A 14,165-nucleotide genomic window follows, 5' to 3' on the forward strand; every position below is an offset into this window, starting at 1 on the left:
GAAGAAATACCCACATCCCAACTGATTTTCTAGCACCATTTTACAAAGCCTTGGTAAGGCCACACTTGGAATTCTGCACCCAATTTTGATCGCCACGATGTAAAAAAGATGTTGAGACTCTACAAAGAGCAACAGAGACGATTAGGACTCTGGAGGCTAAAGCTTATGAAGAACAGTTGCAGGAATTGGCTCTGTCTAGTCTAGCGAAAAGAAGGACCAAGGGTGGCATGTGAGCAGTCTTCCAATATCTCAGGGGCTGCCACACAGAAAAGGGAGTCAACCTAATCTCCAAAGCACCAAGAGGCAAGATGAAAAACAATGGATGGAAAACAACCAAGGAAAGAAGCAACCTAGAACTAAGGAGAAATTTCCTAACGGGGAGAGCAACCAACCAATGGGACAGTTTGCCTTCAGAAGTTGTGGGGGCTCCATCACTGGAGGCTTTCAAGAAGAGACTGGACAATCATTTATCTGAAATGGTACAGAGTCTCCTGCTCAAGCAGGTGGTTGAAGATCCTCAAGATCCCCTCCAATTCTATTATTCTACGTTCAATGTTTTTGGAGAAGATCTCAAAGACCAAAGGAGTCATCAAATGCCAGAGAACCCCAAAAGTGCGTTTCCACAGGCAACTAGACTTCCTTGGTCTTTTTCCTTCCAAGAAATTCCTTCAGTTCTGTTCAGCTCAATTCAGAACAAAAGAAATTCTTGGATGAGAAGCAAAAGGTTTTCAAGGAATAAAAAAAGGAAGTCCAGTTGCCTTTTGGAAAAATCACCTTTGGGACAATCATGACCTGGATGATGGAGAAACTCCATAGACAGATGCCAACTTCTTTGTGTCCCAAGCCAATAATTTTTTTGGGAGGGGGGAGAGAATTCCTTTCGGGGAATCTGTGGGGTGCAACCTATGGATTGAAAGCAAACTGAGGCTGAGGGTTGCTATCTTTTGCCATCACGGTTTGCAACTTTGCAGGGAATTTGGGGCAAACTGAAGTCTGCCTCTCAGTTGCAATCCTAAAGAGTGTTGCCTGAGTGATAAGTTCATGGTAGGCAAATATGAAGGGTTGCCAAGATCTTAAGGGTGACTCAGGAAGGAAGTCCAAGGTTTGTAATGGAAAGTTAAGTAGGTCAGACTCATGGTAGTAATGCTCCTTAAGTATTACCAAAGAATGTACAAGTCTCAAATAGAATACTTGCAGCTCAGGTTTGAAGTATGTGGTCCTTGGTGCTCTCTGAGCTTGGTTGTTTTCTAGCAGATGCTTCATGACCCAACTAGGTAACATTGTCAGTGCTTGAAGGGAGGGGATTTTGCAGAGAGAAGGAAGAGGAGGAGTATGGGGTTGTCTGGAACCATGCCATAAAGGGCTTTAAAGGGGATAACCAATGCCTTTGATAATGTGAACTGAAGCTTCCCAGATGGATGTGATGCTTTGGGGCTTCCTCCTGTCAAAGTCCTTAGATAACTCGATGAGTTTATGGTGCAGAGTGCAGACCTGTCAGACAATTGTTGAGCAAGGATCTCAGCATAGTGCTTGTTATGCTCCAAGTTACCCCGAGGGGCTGGGTGAATAAACCCTTAATCCAGGGGAGTCCAATCTTGGCCACCTTAAGACCTATGGATTTCAACTTCCAGAATTCCCCAGCCAGCCATGTTGGGAGTTGAAGTCCACAAGTCTTAAAATGGCCAAGGTTGGATCCTCCTGCCTTAATCAGTAAGAACTCACATAGCAAGTTGAAGTACCACAAATCCAACTATGTTCTGTAGGACAAGATACTCCACTCAATCTTTACTATATTAGGGTCCTTTCCTCCCCCACCCTCTGTTTTTCATCCAGTTGACACTTGGAAGCTCCAGAGCAGAAGAGAGGATGATGAGCAGAAGCCTCAAGAAGGACATCTTATTAGCCATCAGTAATTGGTTCCCTCTGTTGAAAGAGGCACTTATGAATTTCTCAAGAAGAGTCCTGGAAGCGAAGTCCAGGACCTGCTGTATTTGTGGAAAAATGTTCCTCTCTCCAGAGACAATTAAACCCCCATAAGTGAGTGACTCATTTCCCAGACGCTTCTTCCCACATCTCTCTTGAACACACAGCCCCACTTTGCCAATGGATGGTTGAGTTCAATGGACAGTCCTTCCATCAAAATCACTGGACTCTATTTGCATCATATTTCATGATAATGGCTTAATAATTGGATAATAATAATTAATAATAATGACTTCTCCAAGAAAAGAGCTATTGCAATAGATGGACTACAAAAAGGTAAGGACCACATTCGTTATTAATAACGTCAGACAAGCTAGAGAGCTTCAAAACATTCTCAGATGTAAATATGGGTTGACTTGATTCATCGTTTAAAACATATTTGCTGGGTTTCAGCTAACTTGGGTCAAAAAGTTGGGTCATCTCTGAGAAATCAGTCATGTGAAATGAGGCTCTTGAGAAGACTTTGCAGAGAAGGAACTTGGAGAAACTTCAACCAAAGCCTGCCAGTTTCTGTCCGGAAGTGACTGCAGCAACTGAGCGAAACCATCTGGAAAAGACAGAGGTTCAGACGAATGGGTGAGTCTCCGTCAAGAAACTTGAGAACTGGCACAATCTCACTCCAAAGGCTGGTTCTTAGCTATCTGCAGATGGACTTTATTTTAGTTTGTAGGTCTCCTCTGGTCTCTGGAGCAGAAGTGGATGAACCCAAGTCTCCATGAGCACTGCAGGATCGGGAAGTGACGGAGTTTGCGCCGGCTGGGAAATTTTGAGAACTGAAGTCCACAAGTCTTAAGGTTGCCAAGTTTGGATACCCCTGATGTACAATACATCATTTGTGTCATTTGTGCAGTTACATGACACAGGTGTGATGTCATTTGTTCCTCTTCCCCGCCTGAAGATGCCCATGTGCCAGAACCTTCTGAGATTATCTGTAGCTCAGGGTTGAAATGAAGGGTCCTTGGTGGCTTTCTTGCAGATACTTCATTACTCAGACTTGGTAACATCATCAGTATTAGTGGTTGGTTGTTCAATCTCTTCTTAAAACCTCTAGTGATGGGACATCCATAACTTCTGGAGGCAACATCCATTCCACTGATTAATTGTTCTCACTGTCAGGAAAGTTTCCAGGTTGGGTCTTGTCCTGACTTCATGGGCTTTGGAGGATAGGTCGACCCCCTCCTCTTCTTTGTCTTTACGGTTCTCTCATTCTCTCTGTGGAAGAATCTCGTTTGTAAACCTGTTCTGTGATTTTTCCAGCAAGTGGTGGAACTGGGTTTTTTTGCCGACACACCTTGTGGTTCCTGGGATTGAGAAAGGAATCTCAATCACAGATTGGCCCTGTGTCCATGGCTGATGGAACAGCTGTGCCCTCCTCACTTAATTGCCTTTATCAACCATCCTCCCTGAGAGCCTATCTCTGGTCTCGAGTGGGAAGCTCTTCCATTGAGAAAGTTGTGGAAGAGTGGAAAGACCTTTCTAACAATGGCGGGAATGCCTCCAAGTGAAACTTCTTTGGAACGTAGATATGGAGGCTGAGGAAGCCTAATGGAAGCCAACCTGGGTTGAACCCAAATCCATCCTTAATCTCTCTTTGCTTTTACAAGACAACAACAGATAGAATCACAATGGATGGACAACATTGGCCTCTTTTACACGTAAGTGACTGTCACAGCTGCCATCATACGCCCGAGCTTTGCATTCTAGACTCATTGTGCTCTGCAGAGACACCATCTCAAGGTCACAGCCTGAAAACAATGCAACAGCTCACCAACCAGCCTGCCAATAGGTTTCATACAATATAAAAAAAGAAATGTGAAACTGAGGGGTTTTTGATGGTCTCTGAACTTGGTTGTTTTCTTGTAGATGTTTCATTATGCAAACTAGATAAGACCATCACTAAACATCTCGCACTGATGATGTTCCCTAGTTTGGTCATGAAATGTCTGCAAGAAAACAACCAAGCGCAGAGAGCACCAAGGACCCCTTATTTCATCTCTGAGCTACAAATATCCTCCTTCGTTGAAATCTGAAAGTGTCTTTTTCTAGCACTAATGCTTCCAGTGGCTTTGTTTCTGCCCCTCTGGCTCCTTCTTTGATCTCCTCCTTGTGATGCTCTCCAAAGGGAACCAGGACAGAACTAAACGCTGTGATGTGGGGCCTGTCCAGAGCCATCATCCCAGAGGATTCACCACCTGTTCATAGCTGCAAGAAAGAGGACTGACTTGGTCTGTGGCTCAGAGGGCAGCTTCTCCATGGGGAACTTAAAAAAAGTCTTAAATATATTTTGCTAGACTTTCATCTTTTTAAATCAAAGTTGGTGTCCACAAACTCATCACCTCCTGAACTTATTTGCATAGGCATGTCTAAATTCCATGTTATTTATTGGCCAGCAGCCGGCAGCCATATGCAGCTGGTCAGTGTATATTCATTCCTTTCCCTCTTCCCTCCAAGTGAAATACACAGAATCCCAGGAACATAAATCTGAGTGCCATAATTCAAGAGCTCCCTCCTCCCCCCCCCTTTGTGAGTCTCTTTGCCAATTTCCCAGCCTTCCAAGTTCTGGAGCTGCACTCCACGGCCCTTCCGTGGTTTGGTTGTCACTTCAGGATTCATGGCCCAGGTAATTGGCAGGTGGCATGCCAGATGTTTCAGAATAAAAGAGTTGGAAGGGACCTTGGAGGTCTTCTAGTCCAACCCCCTGCTCAAGGGGAGACCCTATACGGTTCCAGACAAAGGGCTGTTCACTCTTGTCTTGAAAATTTCCAGTGTTGGATCACCCACAACATCTGGAGGCAAGTCATTCCATTGATTAATTGTTCTCATTGCCAGGAAATATTATTATTATTTATTTATTAGATTTCTATACCGCCCTTCTCCCGAAGGACTCAGGGCGGTGTACAGCCAGAATAAATATCTCCTTAGGTTGCTTCTTTGTTTGATAGGCCTCCATCTTTTGCTTCTTGTCCTGCCTTCCGGGAGAATAAGTTGACTCCCCTCTTCCTTGTGGCAGCCATAGCCCCTGAAATACTGGAATATTGGCCTCATGTCATGCCTAATCCTTCTCTTCGTTAGAGTAGGCATACCCAATTCCTGCAACTGCTCTTTAGTCTCCAGTCCCCTGGAGTTTCCTGCCCCTCATTTATGACTTAAGTCTTTCTTAGGTCCTGCTTCTGATGGGTTGGGACTGGAAAGGCCAAGATGAAGACGGAGGAAGAAGGAAGCAGCTGACGTCCACATAAGTCCAGGGTTGCTCTGTGCCAAATGCCAAAACAGAGTTGGCCAGAATACAGGGGTGGGATGGGAGGTACTGGTTGGGTTTCAGAAGGTTAGGCTAGGAGTGACGGCTCCTTAAGGACCCAAAACATCTTAGTTTCTTTTGGGCAAAAACCATGTTTCTTGGTTAAAGCCAACATCTTGGCATCTTGGTTGAGTGCATCACATCCAAATAGATGGTCACAGGTCTGTAACTCCATTGTACATACTTTGGAATTCCATTGGTTAGAAGTTGAGCCAAGATGCTCCTTGAACTTCCTGATTGTTGCCTTTAGATCCCCAGGATCAGGGTGTGTGTTCCCCTTACACCCCAAGGGGCCAAAGACAATGAGCAGACAATAACGTTGCCAATAGTTTGATTCTGCATGAGTGGATTTTATCCTGGAGGGTTCTTCAGTGCAGTTCCCCTGTACTGTTGTGCACAGAACTGAAGAAGCTTCTTGGATAAGAAGCGAAATGTTTTCAAGGAAAAAAAATGAGAAAGTCCAGTTGCTTTTTGGGAAAAAAGCACCTTTGGGACAACCGTGACCTGGATGGCTGAGAATCACCCTAGATATTCTCTCCTTATTGCTTCTGATATGTGGAGCTGATTCCATAACAAATGTCTAAATCTGTTAGACCCAAATTTTGTAACTCTTGCTTTGTGGTACAGACTTCCTGCTTTTTCCAAACAAAATCTGGTTTTTATGAACCCAGTTGGCAAGCAACCCAACTGGATTGGCTCAGTGTTACTTAATATCTTTGTAAATTATTTGGATGACTTGCAGAAGGCATCTGACTGGGTGGGGCGGCTCATACCCCACAAGACCGAGGAGGATCATGTTGAGGGGGGTGAGGAAGGCCAGGCCAAGAGGGAGACGTGAATTTGAGCAGAGACACAGGGATGGCAGGGCCAAAGAAGGGTAAATACAAGATGGTTGACACTTGATTTGATGACAATGCGTGTCACGTTTAATGAAAAGAAGGACTAGGGCTGACATGATAGCAGGGTTCCAATATCTCAGGGGCTGCCCCAAAGAAGAGGGGTCAATGTATTCTCCAAAGCAGCTGAGGGCAGACCAACAAGCAATGGGTGGAAACCAGGGGTGGGATTCAAGTAATTTAACAACCGGTTCTCTGCCCTCATGATTTCTTCCAACAACTAGTTTGCCAAACTGCTCAGAAAGTTAACAACCGGTTCTCCCGAAGTGGTGCAAACTGACTGAATCCCACCACTGGTGGAAACTGATCAAGGAGTTGAAGCAACCTAGAATTAAGGAGAAATTTCCTGACAGCAAGAAACAATTAACCAGTGGAACATCCAGAAGTTGTGGGGGCTCCATCACTGGGGGCTTTTAAGAAGAGACTGGGCAGCCATCTGTCTGAAATGGTCTAGGGTCTCCTGCTTGAGCAGGGGGTTGGACTAGAAGACCTCCAGGGTCCCTTCTGACTCTGTTATTCTGTGAATGATTTGGGGTTTTTGTAGGCCACAAAGGTAAACATTCACCCTCAGAAAGATGCAGCAGAACCAGGCAAGACACCGAATGCCCTTTTGAGCTGCATCAAGAGATGCTATCTAGGCTTTGGGTCAGATTCCGCCCGAAGTCTTCTGTCTACTATAGGTAATCCTCATTCAAAGTCATGATAGCCCCTTCCCCCCTCCCCAAAAAAAACCCCTACTTAGGACCTGGTTCTTGAGTTCTGCATACAGCTGCATACACCTCCATGGCCACGTGGTAGCATTTGGGCTGTTGGCAACTGGTTGCAGCATTCTGTGGTCACATGACCCTGGTTTATAATTTTTTGGGGGCTTGTTTTTGGCCCTTTCATCTAATTTCTGGCCAAAAACACTCATAGGGAATACATTGATTCACTTAATGATCATGGTGTTTACGTAACGATTGCCACCAAAAAAGTCATACAATTGGATTCGATTTTGTGAGACCCTTAACTTTTGATTGTCATGACTTACAATGGAAATTTCAGGCTCTGTTATGGACATAAAGTGAGGACTACGTGTAGTGATAAGATGGTTTTAAGGAAGGCGATAAACAAGCAGGAAGGACTGCAGTTACATTCCAGACAAATCTCTTCTTAAAAGGCTCCAGTGATGGAGCCGATCTGACACTTCAGGAGGAGGAGGACTGTGGGGGATCCTTGGTGCTCTCTGAGCTTGGTGGTTTTCTTGCAGACATTTCGTGACCAAACTAGTTAACATCATCAATGATAGGAGGGAGTGGGCTCCTGTCAGTCCTGGTGGGAGGGCTCTTGATGGTTCCTCGATTAAGCTGTTGTTTACTGTGTTGGTAGATTCTTGATTGAAGTATGGGTTACTGCTTGGTGTTTATCTCTGCTTATCTGGGTGTTTGTTGTTGGTGAGAAGTGGTTCTGATCGTCTTTTTCTGTTTTGGTTTTGTGATTGTCTCTTTTGAATGGTATGTAGTTGTTGTTTTTCTCTTTGCGCCTGTTGATGGCCAATTTGTCTCAGTGCCAGAAGTTTTGCATTTGACTTGGTCTAGGATGCTCATAGTTTCCCAGCTGAAACTGTGGTTAAGTCTGTCCATGTGTTGGGCAATGAAGGCGGCTTCATCATGTCTTCTGAATGCAGAGGAGTTGGGCTTCATGGATCCGCTTTGCTAGTTTTGGCATCTTTTCAAGCACGAGTTAAAAGAGATGTTGTAGAAGGGCTCTTCACGCTGGGCTAGAGGAACTTCCAGCTTTGTGTGGTTCCAATTCTGGAAGGCTTTTGGTGCTTCTCCCTCTCCGGTGCCTGAGCACTTGGCCAAGAGAATGTCCTATTAGCTTAGAAGAGCTTCCAAAACCAGGAAGCTTTTCATGAAGTTCTTCTCAGCCTGACTTCTTCTTCTTAATGATAGGAAGAGAGGTAATTTGGTGGCCATCTGCCCTTCTTCTAAAGGGCCGGACTTCTTCCATTGCCAGCCTACTGAATCATGGTTTCAGCTTCCGTTTGGGTCAGAAGTTTTCAAAGCTATTATTTGATTACTCTTATTTTTGTTTTGTTTTGCTTTTCTCAAAAAGGTCAAATCTATTCTTGAAACAAAGGAGCCGAAGGCAAAACTCTAGCCGTGAGTCAACAGGAGAAAGAGCTCTGTTTCCAGGGCACCTTCAAGAGAGTTGATCCAGGCCCATGGCTGGTGAGCTTAAAGGCTAAATAAACACGGAACACTAAATATTCTCTTTATTCCTAAACTAGACTAGGAGAGGGAGAAGTCATGGGGCAGGAACGGGGGGAGGGGGGGGAGAGGAACCCATTCTGTAGCAAGGCTGAGGGCACCAAACAAGTCAGAATCCCAAATCTGGTGGGTTTTTCGTTTTGCATTTTTTTAATCTTTTCAATATTATAAGCTGCCCAGAGTTACTTTAAAAAGAAGTATTAAATACAGCAGTATATTTTGCTAGACTTTCATTTTAAATCAAAGTTGGTGTCCACAAACTCATCACCTCCTCTGTCTATTTGCATGTCGAAATTCAGTGCTATTTATTAGAAGATCTCCAAGGTCCAACTCTACAATTCTGTTATTTGGTTTAGAAGCTGTGGCTGGAGGCTTTTAAGAAGAGATTGGACGGCCACTTGTCTGGAATGGTCCAGGGTCTCCTAGGGTCTCCTGCTTGGGCAAGGGGGTGGGCTAGAAGGCTTCCAAGGTCCCTCCCACCTCTGCTATTCGGTTATTCGGAGTCTGGTACCCTTTCCCTCAGTCATTTCTGCACCCTTTCCCTTTCCCGAGGGCCAACTCACACTGGCTGGCTGTTCTGGTCTTGTGAAGAAAGTCAGAAGAAATCCTTCTCCTGCAGCTCGGGCAGGGAATGGGTGGACTCAGCCCCCCCCTGAAACGGGTCTCTTGCCATGGAGCTCCCCACAAGGGGAATCGGCAGACGGAATCCGTCTGTCCAGAGCCCAGAAACCCTGGGAATGAAGAGGCTTGGAAAAGAGTTTGGCTTGCTGGTGTGGTTGCCCTTCCCGTAAGAGATACCTCAGCCTTCTTCTGGGAAAGCCTTTGGGGTGGGTGGGGGTGGGGTGGGGGGGAACACGCTTCATTGGAGACAGGAAGGAACCCCTTTTGCACGCCAAGGCTCTGACCCAGAACATGCGAAGGGGAGGCTGGTTCTTCCAGGGGCCTTGCAACCTGAACTGGTCGGGTTGAGGGGGAGGGGAGTTTGCCTTGGAATTCCTAGCGGTGCCTGCAGCGGCTGGGCACCGTCTCCCCCACCGGCATCCACCGAGAAGAAGCTGGCCTCTGTTCCTTCCAATGAGCACAATGATATCAGGGCCTCCTCCAGGCCAGTCTTTCCAAACTGGGGTGGGCGGGGGGTGGGGTGGGGGAGAGCGGCATGAAGGCAGGCGACCGGCCCCAAATCCAGAAGGATTGCAGGATAAATCTCCAGGCAGAAAGGAAGGAAGGAAGGGAAGGAAGGGAAGGAAGGAAGGAAGGAAGGAAGGAAGGAAGAGAAGAGAAGAGAAGAGAGAGAAGAGAAGAGAAGAGAGAGAGAGAGGAGAGGAGAGGGGAGGGGAGAGGAGAGGAGAGGAGAGGAGAGGAGAAGGGAAGGGAAGGGAAGGGAAGGGAAGGGAAGGGAAGGGAAGGGAAGGGAAGGGAAGGGAAGGGAAGAGAAGAGAAGAGAAGGGAAGAGAAGAGAAGAGAAGAGGTCCTTGGTGTTCTCAGAGCTTGCCTATTTCCTTCCTTGAACCAAAGACCCCTCATGTCAATCCTGAGCTACAAATATTCTCCTTTGTTAGAATAGAATAGAATCATAGGGATGGAAGGGACCTTGGAGGTCTTCTAGTCCAACCCCCTGCTCAAGCAGGAGACCCTCTACCATTTCAGATAAATGATTCTTAAAAACCTCCAGTGTTGGAGCATTCACAACTTCTGGAGGGAAGGCCTTCCGGTGATTATTTGCCCTCACTGTTAGGAAGTTCCTCCTTAATTCTAGGTTGCTTCTCTCCTTGATTAGTTTCCATCCATTGTTTCTTCTCCTGCCTTTAGGTGGCCTGGAAAATAAATCAACACCTCTTCTTTGTGACAGCCCCTCAAGTATCAAGGACCCCACAGTTCAACCCTTCTCTTCTATTAATCACATAATAATCCTGCACATTGTCTTTTAACTGTCACTTATGGACTCCATCATGGCTTCCCTTTGCCCAGCCCACCTTGGAGCCCCAAACAGATCAACCTGGAGAGCATTCAGACTTTTTGATAGAAAATAAGCCGTTCTCTACCTCTGTTACAGGTGGGCTTGGTCCATTGCTAGCTGCCAAATCTTACAAGACCCGTCTGGTTTCCTAGACATGAGGACAAAGAAGATCTCCCAAAACGACCTTTCTCCCCTGAACAAGCTCTCTGGGCTATATCTCCTTATAGTCATGGAGAAGTAGACCAACCATGAAGTCCTCTCACAGCTTCTCCCTCTGTTTCCTGGGCTTCTGGGGAGGTTCTAGCTCTGTGGTCTTTCTGGAGATTGTCTTCTTGTCTTTTTCCGGCAGCTCAGTAGCCTCTTTGACCCACCCAAATTCTGGTGTTTCTTTTGCCATCCCTTGCCCTTGTCTGCTTCCACGGCTTGTGAGGTCCTCTCATGGCGGGCTGTTTACAGGGCTTGAGAAGTTCACATCTCTTGTTGTTCCTTCCAGAAAAGGTTCGTCCTTCTCTGGTGCAGCACTTCCCAGCAGATCTGGTGTTATTTAATATGCCTTCCCGAGTTTTCTGGAGGCCAGGCAGCGACTGTGTTTGCAGTCTGAACCACAAGCAAATTTAAATTGACTTGTTCTCAGATTGTTTCACGTTGCTCTGTTTCATGTGATGTTGGACTGACCCGGGGCCAGTTTGCATGTAAAACAAATATTTTTATCCGGCATGTTGCTTGATTGCTCCGTCTTGACTCTTCCTGTCAACCCTGAAACTCCCCAGAATTGGCACTGGTGGAAACCAAGGAGATCCCTTCGTTACAAACTCCAGTTTTTAAAAAGAAGAACAGGACAGAATAGCAGAGTTGGAAGGGACCTTGTAGGTCATCTAGTCCAACCATCCACCCAAGCAGGAGACCCTACACCATTTCTTACCAATGGCAGTCCAGTCTCTTCTTGAAAGCCTCCAGTGATGAAGCTTCCACAACTTCTGAAGGCAACTTCTGTTCGACAGGTTGATTGTTCTCATTGTCAGAAAATTTCTCCTTATTTCCAGATTGAATCTCTCCTTGTTGATATTTCCATCTATTGTTCCTTGTCTGGCCTTTGGGTGCCTTGGAAAATAGCTTGACCTCCTCTCTCTGAAGACGCCTCTCAAATATTGGAACTCTGCTCTCATGTCTCCCCTGGTCCTTCTCTTCACTAGAAGAAGAAGCCCTAATGAAACCATGGATGGAGCTTCCAAGTTTGGCCAGCCATGCCTACTGGCAGGAAGACTCAAAACATGCACTGCCCACTTCCACAGTAGTAGTTTGCCAGACATGAAAGTTAGCACATGAAAGATGGAATGAGGATTGATAGGTTTCCTGTGAGAGGAAATTAGATCCCAGTGGCAGAGAGTTCCACGCTCTTCCTCCCTCTCTTTTAAGTAGAGTACAGATAATTCTTGACTTACAACTGTTCATTTAGTGACCATTCAAAGTTAGAAGGGTATTGAAAAAAGTGACTTACAACCGTTTTTCACACTTACAACCGTTGCAGAATCTCCATGGTTACATGATTCAAATTCAGATGCTTGGCAACGGATTCATGTTTATGACGGTTGCAGTGTCCCGGGGTCACGTGATTTCCTTTTGCAACCTTTTCTGACAAGCAAAGTGAAGGGGGAAACCAGATACGTTTAACAACCGTGTGACTAATTTAATGACAGCAGTGATTGTGGAAAAAAAAAGTTGTAAAATGTGTTTCAGCAACAGAAATTTTGGCCTCAATAGTGGCCATAAGTCGAGGACTACCTATGCCATCTGTCCAACTTTTACCAGGCCCTGGTCTGGTCTTCCTGAAAGATGCCTGAGGACATTCCATGCCAGGGGTCTCCAGCCTTGGCAACTTTAAGCCTGGAGGACTTCAACTCCCAGCAAAGCTGGCTAGGAAATTCTGGGAGTTGAAGTCCTCCAGGCTTAAAGCTGCCAAGGCTGGAGACCCCTGCCCCATGCTATTGATAATTATTTCCTAAGAAAGGATGGTTTGTTCTGTGGGAAACGAGTCGGGACCATCACTGCTGTAGTGGAAACCAGTTGCAGATCCTGGCTGTTCCCCTGTCTGTGCCCACACCCCAGCGTTGCCTCTTGCACTAGCAGACATGCCTTTCTGACACAATATCCTGAAAGCTGACCACAACTCCGTTCCCAGCGAACAGGGATGATGGCCACCCCTCCTTTTTTTTGGAAGCCAAAGAGCAGACATTCCTCTCTCGTTTGAGCTTCCTCACTTGAAGCTCCGTTCCAGAAAAGGCCCTGAGGAGGCAACTCAATTCGTTTTGGGTTGAAGTCAAGAGACTTCAGTGCAAACGACCGGTATATTTAGGACATTCTTCTGAACATTTAAGCCACAATGGGCAAAGGCTGCTGGGCTCACAGAGTCCTTGGCAGGACTTACAGAATAAGAGTTGGAAGGGACCTTGAAGGTCTTCTAGTCCAACACTCTGCTTGAGCAGGAGGCCCTTGACCATTTCAGACAGACAGAGTTGTTGCTTCTCTGCATGGAGGGACAATCTGACAAATTAATCCTCCATTAGCTGCAAATTAGGAGATGGAGCGGTTCAGATACCAGCAGGAAAGAGCCACAAAATGTTGCTTTAACTTGTGTGTTGTCATTGTTGAGATGCTAAATCGTGTCTGAGTCTGCTCTCTCGTGGACCACAGCATGCCAGGTCCACCCTCTGTCCTCCATTGTCTCCTGGAGTTTGGCCCAAATCCACGTTTGTTGCATTGATGACACTTCCTAGCCATCTCCTCCTCTGCCATCCCCTTCCCCTTTGGCCTCCCATCTTTCCCAACCTTGGGGTCTTCTCCAAGGAGTTCTTCCTCTCTTCTCATCAGGTGGGCAAACCATTTGAGCTTCAGCTTCAGCATCTGCCCTTCCAAAGGAGAATCAGGATTGACTGATCGGATCTCCTTGCAAGTTCAGGGGAGACCTCAAGATCCTCTCCAGCATGAACTTGTGTAACTCATAGTTATGTGATAGGGTTCTGGGTTCGGTTGTCCCCGTTTCTTGTTTTCCCAATTTTTCCGTATTTCCACATTCATTTTTTAAAAGTCGCCACAAAACTCTTACGTGTTCACTTTACCTAATGTACACAGTTTTTGCAATACTTTCACTAGCAAGATGTGCTTGACAAACAAACACACCTACAGTATTTGGATATCTTAGTATTAATTTTTTAGACTTGAGTGATGCCCAGCGTATTTCAATCCACCTCAGAGTTCCAAATTGTAAATCTATATTAAAATGTGAACAGAATCCATTTCTCTTCTTCTCTAGTGTCTACATGTGTTCTGAAGTACCCTTAGGATCACCAGAATGGAGTTCACACAATAACATTTGCTTGTAAACATGGTTAATCAAACCGACTTTGGAAATCCTGGGTTGACTGCGTGTACCTTCTGGAACAGGATATCTTCTTATTGGTGTAACCGTCATCTTCCAGGTGCCCTTTGGAATTCTGGGAGATGAAGTCCAACACATTAGGAGGGTGCTGGGGTTCTCCTTCTTCCAATTTTGCGCGTAAGCTATATGTGCTGCTGTTAATATGTGTAATATTAAGTATCGTGTATCATTTGTATAATTTTCTGTTGGAATCCCTAATAAGAATTGTTCTGGCTCTCCCTTTATTGATTCCTTCATTACCTCTTCTAACCATTTTTTGATTTTGGCCCAGAATTGTTTTGCCACCGGACAGGTTCACCAGAGGTGCGAGAATATGTTCCATAGTTATTCTATAAGCGAGTTA

The 14,165-nt window shown here is 45.7% G+C and overlaps 1 long non-coding RNA gene across 1 annotated transcript; it reads left to right on the top strand.

Moving 5' to 3' along the window:
• The first annotated feature begins 2,150 nt into the window (after positions 1–2,150).
• LOC131202811 (uncharacterized) lies at positions 2,151–13,926 on the top strand. Its single transcript, XR_009156223.1, has 3 exons — positions 2,151–2,259; positions 8,275–8,390; positions 13,697–13,926. It is a non-coding gene; the product is annotated as an uncharacterized LOC131202811 (long non-coding RNA).
• The last annotated feature ends 239 nt before the right edge of the window (positions 13,927–14,165 follow it).

The sequence above is a fragment of the Ahaetulla prasina genome, chromosome 8, assembly GCF_028640845.1.
Source record: "Ahaetulla prasina isolate Xishuangbanna chromosome 8, ASM2864084v1, whole genome shotgun sequence".
Classification (NCBI taxonomy): Eukaryota; Metazoa; Chordata; class Lepidosauria; order Squamata; family Colubridae; genus Ahaetulla; species Ahaetulla prasina.